This window comes from Microcebus murinus, chromosome X (assembly GCF_040939455.1).
Source record: "Microcebus murinus isolate Inina chromosome X, M.murinus_Inina_mat1.0, whole genome shotgun sequence".
NCBI lineage: Eukaryota > Metazoa > Chordata > Mammalia > Primates > Cheirogaleidae > Microcebus > Microcebus murinus.
This window is the reverse complement of record NC_134136.1, coordinates 23,424,006-23,438,414: the sequence shown is the minus strand read 5'-3', so window position 1 is coordinate 23,438,414 and position 14,409 is coordinate 23,424,006.

The window sequence follows — 14,409 nt, the reverse complement described above, 5'->3', positions numbered from 1 at the left end:
ACTGCTTGCTCCTATACCTTTAATTGCCAGTTTACTGGGATGCTCCAGATCCCAATAGAGCAAACTCTTTAATAGTATAGCAGAATTGTTTCATAAGTTAGCGAATTGTGGCAAAACAACCTCACAAAAATTATAAGCTCTTGAGACTTGAAATATATGGTTAGAACATAAACAAATTATATGGTTAGAACAGAAATATATGGTTAGAACATAAACAGATTACCAAATAGTAAAAGCCATTCCATATCTTTCCTTTTAGCTTGGAACAGACTGAGGAAATAAGAAGAAAAAAGAAAGTTATGTTTTTTCCCATCTTATATTTACCCTGAAGTAACCACTACTTTTTTCACCTGAAATGAGCTTTTGGTACTCAGTTAAGTGGAAAATCAGACATTAAATCCAGTCAAGTTCAATAATTTTCCACAGTGCAAGAGAAAGGATAGAAACTTGGGCAGATCAGAAGAGATGCTCTGGAAAGAGTCCAATATAAATCATACCACAACCCTGAGATATGATACTACCAGGGCATTAATCTGATATAATGCATTGAGAGCTACCTCAGTTCTATTTGAACCTTATGTTTGTAGTAAATAATTTCTTATGGGAAATGGCTTACATTTTTTGATTTATCTATGCTTTAGATAAATGAAGAGAAAGAGAAGGCTAGCATGTTACCCAAAAAGCCAAGTTATGTTTTAGTACAGAGTCTGTAACAGTAACCAGTAGTGTTCTGAACTGAGTGTTCTCTCAACAAACATTTATGTAAAGAAAAAAGAGGAAAAGAGTGAAGCAAAGTAGGTTACTTTCAAAAGGATTTACCTGACAAATTAAATTCATATACAGTGACCTCATATTCATACTCTAATCTTTAGGCCATTTGGTTGTAGATTCTGGGATCTGAAGTGGAGGGATTCAATTATTACTACACTTGAAGAATACACCATTGGCATTAATGCTAGTGTTCCCTTGACAGTGGCTAGTCCTGCATTACAATTAGTGATCAAGAAGGTTTGCTGGCCGGGCACAGTGGCTCATTCTTGTAATCCCAGCACTTTGGGAGGCCAAGGCTGAAGGATTGCTTGAGGCCAGGAGTTCAAGACCAGCCTGGGCAACATAGGGAGATCCTATCTCTACAAAAAACAACAACAAAAAATTAGCTGGGCACAGTGGTGCATGTAGTCTCAGCTACTTGGTAGGCAAAGATGGGAGGATTGATTGAGTCCAGAAGTTTGAAGTTACAGTGAGCTATGATCATGCCATTGTACTCCAGCCTGGGTAACAAAGTGAAATCCTATCTCAAAAAGAAAACAAACAAACAAACAAAAACCAAAGAAATATTTGTTGATAATGTGAGGATGAATTTAGGAAAATATATTCACCTTAAAGATCAATATAAATCATAGTATAAGGTGCTCTATAATCAATGTTTGGTTAATTAAAAACATGAAAAAACACAGCTTCCACATTTTTTTCTGCTTTCATGAGGCTACTCTTTTCTTCACAGTACTTCAAGACTCAGCTACTGCTTTGTGATATTTAATTCATATTCTTTTTTTTTGTTAAGAAATATTAGTTTATTTAACCAGTTTTCACAGCTGAATATTTATTCTATAAAAACTTTACAGATTGTACAGTTTATATATACTTCAAACTACTGTAATTCATATTCTTTATCAACATATTCCTTCCTATAAACAAAATAATCAAATATGTGTAGTGTTATACTTAATATTAATTACAATTTTCAATCTTTTTAAAAGAAAATACGTAAGTACAGGTAATTTTGGGGGTTATACATTTGGTAGATGTTTCATCAAGGGAACTATAAGTATTTTCAACTTCTCACAAAAATAGAAATGTAAACTCTCCCCTTCTTTAATGCATAATGCTGTTTTAGAATGGAGGGGCAAAGTGTTGTAGCTTTAAGTATCTTTATTTAAAAAGAAGCTAAAAAGATGAATAAATGTTAGTTGATTTGAAATATATCTCTTTGAAACATGGCTTTATTTTGTCTCCAGTGTGCTTTTTATTCAACTTCCATTTTCATTTCTACAACCAATTAGAAAAACAAACCATCCTGGTTATAATTATTTAACATAGATTTCATAGCTTCACATTGTGATTGGTGTTTTTGATGATGTGGATTATAGTGGGAACACACTGAAAGATAAATTCAGAGAAGATAAATGACTCAGGTTGTATCTATATATACAAAATACACCAGTTGAAGGTTAAAAGGCTACCAAGCAGAGCCACTAAACCAAATTATTATTCCGACTCATTTTTTCACTAAATTGTGTGATTTATTTAACTTTATTGAAATCTCCAAATCAATCATGCCTTGGCATCATATAGACACAGTCATATAATATTTTCCTGGAGAAACGAGACCACTTTAATAGCTTCATTTTTCCACATTCAGTAAAAAGCACTCATTTGGACTGTGAAAGAGATATTTTCCTCTTACAAATCCATGAGAATTCAAAATATTGGAATGCTCAACTGTCACAATGTCATTTCCGTTCACACTTTTCACTATTGTGGTGCTTCTCATTGCCAAGTAAAGATTAGCACTAGATATTCTACAGAATTATTATCTTTTCTGATCTTTTGTGAATGTAAAGAGACATTTTCAAGTGTATTTTCCCAGAAATACATTGAAATAAGACCTAAGAGGAATTTAGTAACTCTCTTCAAGAATTTGGTGTATATTATCACAAATGGCCGGTCTAAAAAGGCATTCTGTTATCACTTTGAGATGACTGAAAGCAAAGAGACTCACTTTAACAATTCTGTAAATAAAAAAATTTTGTATATTAAATGGAATTGTTAAAGTTTAATGGAAAATATATACATCTGTTGGAATAGCTTTTTAAATAATTTCATCACAGTGAGAAATTATTTTTAGATTTATGAATAAAAGATCTCCAAACCAATTCCTGTAAAAGTGGATGCCTCTAGTGTGGTAAAAGCTTTAAAGAGTGACTTTTATTTGAAATTTTAGAATAATGAAAGATCAATGAATTTACCATCATTAATAGATCCAAAGAAAATAATGCTATTTACCAGTAACAAAAAACAAAAGTGCCTGCAAATTATAAATATGTAACACAACATAGCAGTAAAGAGCACAAACTTTAGATTAAACAGGCCTAGAATGAATGCAAAAGTTGTGTAGTTTCTCTTAGTCTCAGCTTCTTTATCTGCAAAATAAGGATAATAGTTTCCATTTTAAAGTATTGTATACAATTATGTGTATTATGAGATACTGTATATATGATAGGTTTCAGATTAAGAGCTCAACAAGAATTAGATATTATGAGCACCATGGTTTCTTGTTTGCTTGTCTTCCTCAAATTTATGTTAATATGAAGATGTAGAATATATAAAGTAAAATGGAAAGTTCATATGAATTTGAAAGATAAGAGATGTGTATGTGTTTATGTTTGTATGTGTGTGTTCATGTCCTTTGGCTGGCTATTTTTAGGCTACACCTGTTAGATTCCTAGGGATAGGTGCTTACTTTCTTTTGCTATTAAGGATGTATTGATAGAAAAAAATGTGTCACTCACAGGTCTGATATTTAACAAATTTGATAGTTGATTTTTGGATTCTCAGCATCCATTCACTCTTCTTAAATGATCCCTATTTTCTTTTGAAGTATTACTTCCCGACTGGATACAGTCTGTTGGTACTCTAATTGGGTCCCACTTTTCCAGACTCAAGGGCAGCCATATAAACCAAGCTAGACACATCAGATGCTTTCTTCCTAGAATTTGAATTTTGAATAGAGGGTAACAGAAATGAAAGTCAGTTGACGTTCACTCACTCCTAACAGTGGTGAGGCCCTGACTGGATTGTTTCTGCAGTTTGCTTCCACGCTGTCAAGAGCAACCCTTGTTCCCAGTTCTTTCCTGCTCCTGCTCTCTTCCCAAGAAAATTTCCTTTTGCTTAAATTACCCACAGTAATTTTCTATTACCAAATAATTGTAACAGATAGAGGATAATGACTAGATTATTGAAGGGACCGTGGTGTCACTAGCACATTATCACTAACTTGCTCATTAGAACCTAAACAACGTGACTGGCATAAGAGGGGTTTGATAAATATTTATTAACTCATTAATTGCCCTGAGAGCAAAAAAAACAAAATATTAGTGGCTTTGTGGTTTTAATGACGTAAGTGTTAACTATGTGCATGTGTACCCATATTTGGTTTGAGTTGGGTACTATGTGGAACACTTGCAGCACTCCTTATATGAATGAGGCCAGGTAGGCATGAAGGTTCTCCACATGCACTCCAGCACTGTTTTGAATTACTTTCAGATGGATATGATGTTTGATAACCCTAGTTTGCATTACTTCCCAAGACATCACCCTGTTTCAGGAAATCCATTCTCCTCCCTATTCTTCAAACACAATATTCTCATTCACAAACTAATACATACCAGTTTCCTATATTGATCTCTTCTGCTTCTTGAATAAGCAGAAAAGTTGTCATGTCTATCAGCATAGCAGAGTACTTAAGAAACAGAATACTTGAACCAGTTTCCCTAGGGTTTATATCCTAATTAAAAACCATTTACTAGACATATGTCTTTGGACAAGCTACTTAACGTTGCTATGTCTGTTTCTGCATCTGTAATATAGGACTAACAATAGTGCCTAACTCATTAGGTCTTTTGTAAGTATTAAAGAAGTTAATATTTACAAAAGACTTAGCTTAGTGCTTGGCATGTAATGTTGTAGATATTACAGCTATTCACCAATATTTGGTTCCTTTACACTTTGGGGCATCCAGAAGAACCACAGTTCTCTGATGTTGCCCACACTACCACCATCTCAAAGTCAACTTCCTGACTTTCTCTTCTAGGAAAGAGGAAGTACCCTAAGACAAACATTATCAAAATATAGACATCCTGTTGAAGGCATCATTCTGGAGAGTTGAATAGACCTGCAGCAGAAGTTTATTGGGTTAAGTCACAGCGTCAGATAGCCTATCCAGACTAAAACAGTTTGAATATCCCTTATCCAAAATGCTTGGGTTAAAAAATGCTTTGGACTTTGGATTTTATCAGATTTTGGAATATTTGCATAGACATAATGAGGTATCTTAGGGAAGAGACCTTATGCATATAGACTGAAGGTAATTTTACATGATAGTTTAAATAATTTGTGCATGAAACAAAGTTTTGACAGTGTTTTGACTGTGACTTGCTAGATGAAGTCAAGTGTGGAATTTTTCAGTTGTGGAGTCATGTCGCTGCTCCAGTTTTGGATTTTAGTGCATTTTGTATTTCAGATTTTTAGAAAAGAGACACTCAACCTGTATATATACTAATATGCTACTACACTGTAAAAGTGTTAGCTGATTTTGCTATATATTTGCATATTCTGGCAATCACTACTGTTATGTATTTTTAGGTTTTTATCTTTTGTCCTCACTGTTAGAGGGGAGATGCCATAGTTTATACTTCTTTTTCTTATCCTTCCCCAATGCCTAACACCATATGGGAACAATGCACCCTGTGAATGTTAATCAAATGAAAAAGGTATTCCAATATTCTATCTCTATAGGAGACTTTGTAGTTTCCCCATGGGATGTTTTAAAAAGGCCAATAGCAGTTCACCAAAGAGGAATACAGCAGGTATGTATAAATCCATAAGCTCCAAAATCTTTCTCTCAATATCAATTTTTGTACTCACCAGGGGTCTGAGCCAGAGACCTAAAAGTCATACTTGAATTTTTCCTCTTCTCCACCCCCTCATATTCAGTTTCCAAGACCTGTCATTTCTATAATAAGTTTCAAATATCTCTCAAATCTGTTTCTTTCTCTGCATATTCACAGTAACTCTTTTAATAACTATAATTGCTTGCTTCTATGGATAATCCAAACAGCCTCCTAACTATTCTTATTTCAAGTCTTGCTCCTCTCCAATCTATTTTGTCCTTTTGATCCAGAGTAGATTTTATCTAAAACATAAATCTGATCATGTCACTCCCATGCTTAATATGGGTTTGTCATTTTCTTCTTGATAAATTTTGAATTCTCTAACTTGGCAAATAAGGTTTTCCATGATCTCTTAATCTTTTCATGATGATTTCCCCTCACTACATCTCATGCATTAAGCTTCACTCATATTGAATTATTCACAGTTCTTAAAAGAAACCCTATTTTTTTCTTTATGCCTTCTTATAGTTTTCCTTTAGCCTAGAACATTCTTATTCCTGCATTGCTTGACTAACTCCCATTTGTCCTTCAGATCTCGGCTTAGATGATAATCTCTTCTGGGAAGTTCTGCAGATCTCTCCAAAACTGTTCATCCATAGGACCTCCTGCTTGCCTTCATATGATGATTGTCAGATTGACCTAGGTTTGAGTATCTGCTCAGCCAATTATTAAGGGACTGACCTTGGGCAAGTTATATGGTGATAATAGTAAGGTCAAAAGCTTTTAGCACAGTGCTTAGAATGTAGTAAGTGCTTAATAAATGCTAGCTACCATTGTTGTTGTGTCACTTAACAGAGACTACCCTCCCCAGAGTCCTAAGTAATCCACTCCACTCTTAGGTCTAAGAAACAAGTTTATCCTCTTTTGTAAAATCCAACTCTTTAAAATGAATAAAAGGATCCCGATTTTTTTAATGACATATAAAGTCTTTTTCCTAAAACCACTGGAGTTTTCACTCAATTCCTTTGGGAGAATGGTTAGTGAAACTGAGTGAGAATAACTTTGAATAAAATTTTCTAAAAATATAATTATTAAATTCAACTCGTACATTTTGAGGGGATCAGATCATTGACACATCATTTAAATAGGGAAGACATTATTTTTTCTTATGCAGGGATGTCAGGATACCACACTGAGTGATTGTCTTGATGCATTACGTCTGTTTGTTCTTTAAAGGGTAATTTTCCTGTGCTTAAGAAAATCCACAGAAGCTCTGTTACTGGATATATAGAGACCACCTGGTTAGTCAACACTCAGGGAAAATCTGTACCTAAAAGAGTCAAGGATGTTTGTCTTACTTTAAGAGATCTAAAGTGGAAGGGAATTCCTTTTAAGATGTCCTTTTAAGGGGATGATTCCTTTTAAGAATTCTTTTTAAGACTTCCATTGCTGACAGTTAAACACATGTCCCAAGTGTGCTAGTTCTTTCCAACATCCATGTAATGAATAATTTTAATGGTGACAGTGAGTTATTGACATTATCCTATGCTCTCAGCCTTCTGAAAACCATATCATGTAAGTTCTTTTGATTGTTTATCATCCACCATTTCTTTTCTGAATATAAGCATATGGTTCAATACTACAGAATAAGAGATATACTTGTACACATATGTAGCATTTTTACCTTTTAAAAACTTAATAGATTCTTATTTTTCAGTATTTCATTATTAATATATCATAAAAGAACTATGATTAATGCTGTTGGGATAAGACAAGATTGTAAATAAGTGACTGTTCCTAGCTAGATTTCAGGGACTCAGAAATTTCTCTTACATTCAGTGTATCCTCTTTCTCAATTTATTTTCAATTTGGATTTAATGCTTGACACAGATATGAAGAATCCTAATGCAAATTCTCTCTCTCTCTCAACAGGCAATTCAGGCTTTATTCACTGCTTTGAAATCATCAAATGGCAAGAAGTGAACCCCCTATACTCATTGATGGAGATAGTATAGTTTCCTTAAGTTATTCATATTACAGCTCATGTCTCACAACTCTAGTGAAAGGGAGCAAACTTGGAGAGGTCACATTCAAATTACCCAGATGCCACGGTGGGGCCCAGCCCTGCACTCAGGTCCAGAGTGAAAGAGTTACCCCTATAGAGATGAGGGCTATAGATAGCTCTAGAGCAAAATCTCTATAGTTACCACCTGGTAGCCCCTCCATACACTCCTTCAGCTTCATTTCATGATATATAAAAATCTATCAAATGGGGCTCTTCAAAAAATATATGCTGATTTGGTATGTCCTTGGGAAGGACATAGTTGCTTTGTAAAAGCTTTATCATGGACAGAGAAGAAAAATGTCTCGTCTCATTCTCCCTCTAAAACAGCAAAATCTAATATAGAAGCTCAAATCATCCACTTTTATTTTTACTGTGGTTTCATAGATCTAGGGGGATGGACTTACTAAATAACTGCTATCAAAAGCACCTAGATGAAATAGTCTGGAGGAAACACTAGTGCAAATGGTTACATATTGCTTTTCCCCCTAGAAACTAATAATTGTAAGGGCAAAAGCAAGGATTTTGCACTGCTGTCCATCAAAACTTCACTACCAGTTTGCAGTCCAACCAGCAGCGTAGGAGTGTTCCTATCTCTCCGCATCCACACCAACATTTATTGTTTTGGGACTTTGTGATAAAGGCCATTCTCACTAGAGATAAGTGATACCTTATTGTGGTTTTAATTTGCATTTCACTGGTAATTAGAGATGGTGAGCATTTTTTCATGTTTCTTGGCCATTAGTTTATCTTCTTTTGAAAACTTTCTGCTCATGTCCTTTGCCCACTTTTTGATAGGGTTGTTTGATTTTTTTCTTGGTGATTTTTCTGAGTTCCATATAGATTGTAGTTATCAGCAGTCTCTGTGGAAAGTAATACAGAGATACCTCAAAGAGCTACAAGAAGATTACTACAAGTTGATCCAGCAATCCCATTACTGGGCATCTACTGAAAAGAACAAAAGTCATTCTATAGAAAAGACACTTGCACTAGAATGTTTACAGCAGCACAATTCACAATTGCAAAGATATGGAAACAGCCCAAGTGCCCATCAATACCTGAATGGATTAATAAAATGTGGTATATGTATACCATGGAGTTCTATTCAGCTACAAGAAACGATGGTGATATAGCATCTCTTCTATTATCCTAGATAGAGCTGGAGCTCATTCTATACTAAGTGAAGTATCGCAAGAATGGAACAACAAGCACCCCATGTACTCACCACCAAATTTTTATTAACTGACTTAATTGACCAACACTTATGTGTACATATAGCAGTAACATTCATCAGGTGTCGCGAGGTAGATGGGATTGGGAAGGAGGGGATGGGTATATTCACACCTAAAGGGTGTGGTGTGCACTGTCTGGGAGATGGACATGCTTGAAGCTCTGACTCGGGTGGCGAAAGGGAAATATATGTAACCTAAACATTTGCACCCCTGCAATATGCTGAAATAAATAAAAATAAATTTTAAAAAAGTCACTTCTAAAGTGAAATGAGCTTTAGGAACATTTCTATCCTTGTTTGCGTTTTAAAACCGGCAATGTTTCAGATTTACCAATAGGTGGCACCGTAAGATAAGGAAGATGAATTAGCTTCCACCAAGAAACAAAAAATTATTATGGAAAATAACCTAAGTAAAAATATCAGAAATATAAAGGTGAACTCTGTATTTAAATCTTATTATTTTCCTACTAGATAAAGCAAAAATATTTTTCAAGGTAAACTTCCGAAGCTATGAGGACATACACATTTCTTTCAGAAATTAACAGCAGTGCTAGTCAGTACAGAAATCCCCTATTCTGTGAGTCATTTAACTTTATACCCAGGATTATATTATTAAGAGCTCTGTGTAGAATTTTAGCAATTTGGAACATGTTGAGCTTTTGAAAATGTGAAACTATCAAATGAACATGCACAGACACATGCACACACACATTATGTCAAAGATGACCTTGGCAGCTTTGACATTCAAAGAAATGACTTACAAGCTAAGAGATACAGGCAGGAAGATGTGTTACTTAGTCATCCATTTCAGAAGGACATCTTTTCTTCCTTTATAATTTGGGACATGAGATTTTTTTCTAGGGTCAGACTTGCCCACATTTATATTCTACATCTTCTTGCTTTTTCCACAAATTTGTTATTCACTTGTAATCATTCTTTAACCAGTCAGCTTTGTGTATGAGTTTGATGCTATTTCACAGAAATATGTAATCAATAAAATGGAATGGGCTACATATTTTTAAAATTTGTTTCTTACACACATTCTTAGCAATAATGCCATTTAATTGAAAAGAATATGTACAAAACACACTTCATGCTGGATGCACACAGCCAGCTATCAGAACTGAAAAAATATATTTATTCACGAGGAATACTACTGGAAAAGTACCCTTAGTTTAAAAACCACTTTGTAAGTATTTTGGTTCCATGGTCTCATGGCTATGAGAGAACTCCCCCTGATACCTTTTTCTGCTATGCCTTTTGAAATAGTTCTTTCTCTCTCTTTTTCTTTCTTTCTTTCTTTCTTTCTTTCTTTCTTTCTTTCTTTCTTTCTTTCTTTCTTTCTTTCTTTCTTTCTTTCTTTCTTTCTCTCTTTCTTTCTCTCTTTCTTTCTCTCTTTCTTTCTCTCTTTCTTTCTCTCTCTCTTTCTCTCCTTCCTTCCTTCCTTCCTTCCTTCCTTCCTTCCTTCCTTCCTTCCTTCCTTCCTTCCTTCCTTCCTTCCTTCTCTCTCTCTCTCTCTCTCTCTCTCTCTCTCTCTCTCTCTCTCTCTCTCTGTCTTTCTGTCTTTTTCTGTTGTGTTCGGGAAAACTGGCATGTGAGAAAAAAGTTAAAACAACTTAAATAATTAAGTATTAATCCGTCTTAAACTTCTAAAAATAAACTCAGTTTATTTCTTTATATGAAGGAACTTTTACAAAGGGAACATTTCATACAGTTTTGGAAAGGCATGTCAGAATGTTAAGCCCTCCTATATTTTTATAATCCCAATTCTTCAGGAACTGGATCTTGAGAAATTACTCCCCTGGAAGTTGAATGGAAGTGGATTGGGGCAACCATTTTAGCTGGTTTTCTTTGTCTTATGGTACCAATTTCTGGAAGTATCATTCTTCTCTTGGAGCTAAAAAGAAAAAAAAATAAAATTATGATGTGTAGCAATGGATTCCCTTTGCCTATTCGTTCTCCACATGTCATAATGCAATAGCCCTTTAAGGGCAGTTGCTGCTTCTGTTTTGCTTTATGCTTTTTGGGTTCTTTTTAATTCTTTTTCTTCCTCCTGCTTGCTTGTCTGTCTGTCTGTCTGTCTGTCTGTCTCTTTCTTTTGTTTCATTCAAGCCCTGTCTTCTCAGCATCTAACATAGTTCCTGGCACATAGAAGTGACTCAGTAAATATCTGATGAATTAATATGTAAATGGATTAAAAATTGTCTATTCCACTATCAAATCTATTATTTTTCTTTTTTATTTCAAAATATTAAGGGGATACAAATATTTTTGTTACTGGATAGCCACCTGTAGAAGGCTAAAACAGGACCCACACCTTTCACCTCTCACAAAAACCAACTCACGCTGGATAACAGACTTAAACCTAAGGTATGAAACTATTAGAACTCTAGAGGAAAAAGTTGGAAACACTTTCCTAGACATTGGCCTGGGCAAAGAGTTTATGAAGAAGTCCCCAAAGGCAATCACAGCAGCAACAAAAATAAATAAATGGGACATGATAAAACTACAAAGCTTCTGCACAGCCAAAGAAATAGTCATGAAAGTAAACAGACAACCTACAGAATGGGAGAAAATTTTTGCATCCTATGCATCGATAAGGGATTGATAACTAGAATATACTTAGAACTCACGAAAATCAGGAAGAAAAAAATCAAATAACCCCATTAAAAAGTGGGCAAAGGACTTGAACAGAAATTTTTCTAAAGAAGACAGAAGCATGGCCAACAAACATATGAAAAAATGCTCAACATCTCTAATCATCAGGGAAATGCAAATCAAAACCACAATGAGATATCACTTAACCCCAGTGAGAATGGCCTTTATCAAAAAATCTCCAAACAATAAATGCTGGCGTGGTTGCGAAGAGAGAGGAACACTCCTACACTGCTGGTGGGACTGCAAACTAGTTCAACCTCTGTGGAAAGCAATATGGAGATACCTTAAAGCGATACAAGTGAATCTACCATTTGATCCAGCAATCCCATTGCTGGGCATCTACCCAAATGATCCAATGACACTCTACAAAAAAGACACCTGCACTCGAATGTTTATAGCAGCACAATTCATAATCGCAAGGCTGTGGAAACAGCCCAAGTGCCCATCAATCCAAGAATGGATTAATAAAATGTGGTATATGTATACCATGGAGTACTATTCAGCTCTAAGAAACAGTGGTGATATAGCACATCTTATATTTTCCTGGTTAGAGCTGGAACCCATACTACTAAGTGAAGTATCCCAAGAATGGAAAAACAAGCACCAGATATATTCTCCAGCAAACTGGTATTAACTGAGTAGCACCTAAGTGGACACATAGGTACTACAGTAATAGGGTATTGGGCAGGTGGGAGGGGGGCGGGTATATACATACATAATGAGTGAGATGTGCACCATCTGGGGGATGGTCATGATGGAGACTCAGACTTTTGGGGGGAAGGGGGGAAATGGGCATTTATTGAAACCTTAAAATCTGTACCCCCATAATATGCCTAAATAAAAAAAAAATTAAAGGCCGGGCGCTGTGGCTCACGCCTGTAATCCTAGCTCTTGGGAGGCCGAGGCGGGCGGATTGCTCAAGGTCAGGAGTTCGAAACCAGCCTGAGCAAGAGCGAGACCCCGTCTCTACTATAAATAGAAAGAAATTAATTGGCCAACTGATATATATATAAAAAATTAGCCGGGCATGGTGGCGCATGCCTGTAGTCCCAGCTACCCGGGAGGCTGAGGCAGAAGGATCACTCGAGCCCAGGAGTTTGAGGTTGCTGTGAGCTAGGCTGACGCCACGGCACTCACTCTAGCCTGGGCAACAAAGCGAGACTCTGTCTCAAAAAAAAAAAAAAATATTTTTGTTACATGGATACACTGTATAATGCTGAAATCATGGCTTTCAGTGTGTCTGTCACCTGGACATTTTTCTATTGCAAAGAGCTGATGTTGTACATGTTGCTAACTGAGACAAGAGAAAATAAACTTACCTGGAGTACAGTGGATATGTATGGAACATATCTTGCCCCCAAACAACCAGAAACAGAAATTTAAATGACCAATCCTCAGCAAAATTGTGAATATAATCAAATTGATCTTTGTCACTCCATCTTCCCTATCAGTATCCATTTCTCTTCACCTAAGAAACAAAGTAGTATATTTGGAAGGTGCATGGGCTTTGGCCACTTACTAACCTGTATCCTTGAGTAACTCACTTATCTCTGAACTTCAGTTTCTTCATTTGTAAAATAAGGATACAAATACTTATTTTACAGGGTTGGCAAGAGGACTCAATGAGAATCTAAGTACCTGGTACAGTACCTAGCATATAGATATTCAATAAATGCTTTTTCTTTCCTGTACTTGCTGCTAGTTTCTCTCAAAACAACTTTATAAGGTAAATATTATTATTATTATTACCATATTATAGCAGGAGAAATGGAGGCTTACTGAGGTTAATTAACTTGGCCAGGTATATAAAAGTAAAAGATGGAAGAGCTGGGACTCCATCCTTGACAATCCAGAGTCTATACTTCTAACCACTGCATTGTATTAATTCAGAATTTTATTTTGCATTAGTGTTAGGAAAAAAAGCCATGACATATTTGTTGTCATGGTAACTTTTAAATTTGTCACATACATATATGTATAGCCAGTAAAGGAGACAATACTTAAAGGTGCAAGTTGTTTAGTAGAGTCACATGGCATACTACTTGGATTAAAAATATGGATGTTACTTATTATCTGTGAATTTAGCTAAGTTACTGACTCTCTGTGCTTCTATACCCTCAACTATAAAATCAGGGATATTAACTGTTCTTATTTCTTAGGGAAGTTGTGAAGATTCTATAAAAACATATGCAAGGTGTTATCCCTGGCACATAGTGTTCCATAAATGTTTTAACTATTATGATTATTGTTAGGAATAGACATGTGAATGAAAAGAGGTAGATAGCGAGGAAAAAATTCAGTTATTTTCCAAAAAAAGCTTGGGGAAATTTTTATAAATATTATCACATCATTTAATACATTTAAATTTATGTATTGTTTTCAAGAAGCCCTCCCAATAATATTTTTCCCACTTTGTTAGGCAACTATTATATCAACCTAGCCTGAAGTATTGGAGATTCAAAAGCTGTTAGAATATCATTAATGTTTTCTAGCTTGACTCCATTGCTAACATCTTTTAACCCAGTAACTTAATGCACATTCCTTGCATAAATTTAATGAGGACAGACTTCTGTAAACTAAAATTACATCACATTTGTTTACTGGAGTGTAAGGTAGCCATTAGGCAAACCAATCTAATTTAAAGAATGTAGAAAGACCCAAAGTTTAGAACTGAGGATAAGTGTGAGTCAGCAAATGTAAAGACTCTAATACAGAAAAAATATTTTAGAAATAACAGATGCATGCAGTATGAAATCTTGAATTTTTTAAAAGTTCTGTTAATACCT